Source organism: Galeopterus variegatus, unplaced genomic scaffold, assembly GCF_000696425.1.
Source record: "Galeopterus variegatus unplaced genomic scaffold, G_variegatus-3.0.2 Scaffold4397, whole genome shotgun sequence".
Taxonomy (NCBI): domain Eukaryota; kingdom Metazoa; phylum Chordata; class Mammalia; order Dermoptera; family Cynocephalidae; genus Galeopterus; species Galeopterus variegatus.
Genome location: NW_007730508.1, coordinates 1,365 through 3,481, shown reverse-complemented (window position 1 = coordinate 3,481; position 2,117 = coordinate 1,365). Strand labels below are relative to the sequence as shown.

The 2,117-nt window shown below is 35.8% G+C and overlaps 1 long non-coding RNA gene across 1 annotated transcript in view; it reads left to right on the top strand.

The window, feature by feature from the left end:
- The window catches only part of LOC103602987, a 4,434-nt gene extending 2,632 nt beyond the window's left edge, over positions 1–1,802 (top strand). Inside the window, exon 2 of the long non-coding RNA XR_551571.1 lies at positions 1,564–1,802. This is a non-coding gene — a long non-coding RNA (uncharacterized LOC103602987). The remainder of the gene's footprint in view (positions 1–1,563) is intronic.
- The last annotated feature ends 315 nt before the right edge of the window (positions 1,803–2,117 follow it).

Below are 2,117 nucleotides of genomic sequence, written 5' to 3'. Positions count from 1 at the left end.
GGTACTTGCAATTCAAATTCAGAACTCAAATTCAGAACCAACTTCTATATTACATCAGTTCTTCTCCCCTTATACTGGGAATTCTGGTTCTCAGTTTCACAGGGAATGATAGAATTAGAATATCCCATAATTACTCACTTGCTTTATCTCTCATCACATATACAACAGTCTCAGTACAATAACACCAAACCACAACAATAACATAATTACTCAAACTAGTTAAAATTTCTGCATATGCTGTCACCATTATTGCCCCATTTTTATACTGCATTGTATCTGTATTGTCAGAACATACAGCCATTATATACTCCCACTTTTCAAATCCTCATTTTATTTTAGTTCTAAAGTAACTTCATGTTTCATATTTAGTCCTGTGCCAGTGCCCCTCTCCTTTGCTTGTGTAAAGCTCTTTTCCTAGTAGATTCCTCATGGGAACAATATTTCCTGAGTTTCAGTATGTTGACAACAGTTTGTTTTTGTCTGTTGTCCTTTGAAGTCTGTTTTTCTGGATATAACATTATTTGCTTGCTTTTTCTTTCCCTCGGTATCTTAAACATGTGACACCATTTTTCTTCTTTTTCTGGCATAAAGCATTATTGTCAAAAAGTCTAAGTATAGTCTAGTTTTCTTTCCCTTATGTCACTTGCTTTTTTTGTGTGCGGTCTAAATGCCCAAAGCATTTTTTTCTTTTTCTGTGATGTCCAGTAATTTTACTAGAATGTTTCTTGCTTTGGGTCAATATTCTCAGGTATGTGCTATATACCCTTTCAATATGTGTCTTCAAATATTTTTCTATTTCAGGAAATTTTATTAAACATAGTTTATAGTATTCGTTCTGTTTCTGTTCCCATGTATTTTGCTTTAATGATTCCTATTTTTTTTTATGTTTGATTTTTCTGGGGGGGCCTATCATTCATACTTGTGACTTTTCTTTGACTCCCTTTTATTTCTTTCTTCCTTTCTTTTTGGTTTAAACATCCTCTTTTCCACCCTGTATTTATCTTAACCCATTACTTATTTCATTTATTTGCTCATGTGTTCCTTCTAGGTAAATTTTTACTTATGAAATGATTTAAAAATTTTGAATCATTTCTGAGGTCCTGTCACTTCACATATAAATTTATTTAATGCTTGTGGATTTTTTTTTACACTATTTCATTTAATTCCCATAACTCTCTGAGGCGGGTGTTATATCTTCTGTTTAGAAAAGAGAAAACTGATGCCCTGAGAAAGGAAGTAACCCACCCAAGGTCTTTCAGTTGGCTTGTGCCTTGTTGTTGGCGGACAGATTTCACATCCAGGTCTACGGGTTCTAACAGTCCCTACTCTTCACCATTATGACCCACAATCCTCTAAGAGGGAACATTCATGAAGGGCTGGGGTTGAGATGGGGTATCTGGAGGGGAAGTGAGACAACATCACCCTAAATATCTAAAGGTGACTCCTTCTTCTATGGTCCCCTTTTCTACCTGGCTCTCTATTAGTTTTCTCAATCTAGGACCTATTTTTCCTTATGACTGATATTGGCTCCCCTCCACCCCCATTTTTTTCTCTTCATATTAGGTGGCGCTGAGAAATGTTGGAATCGTCGTGGCTCCTGTCGTGATACATGCATCAAGAACGAAAGGGTCTATATTTTTTGCTTTAGTGGTAAACTGTGCTGTGTGAAGGCCAAGGACCAGCCACATCTGCCACCTAAGTGAATTAGTGCTTTGAAGTCTGAGGCCACAATAACGAAGATAAATCTGCCCTGAGTCTGACCTCAGTAGATTCCTGAGCTTTATTAAAATAACTTTGGCTGATTTCTGTGTTTGTCTCTAAGTAAATTTAATCAAGTTCAAGCAGAAGAGGTGTGGGTAAGGAAGTATATACAGGAGGAGAAACTGGACCTACTATGTGCTAGGTATTCTCTATCCTTTACCTCACCTATCCCTGTCTAAAAAAAGTATTGACAGCTTTATGAAGCTTTTTTATTTATACAAATAAAATTAGTATATATTTAAGGTGTACAACATGAAGACTTGATATATGTGTATATTGTGAAATGATTACCCCTATCAATTAATCACCTCACATAATTGCCTTCTTTTATTTTTAACCATTGTGGTGAGAACACT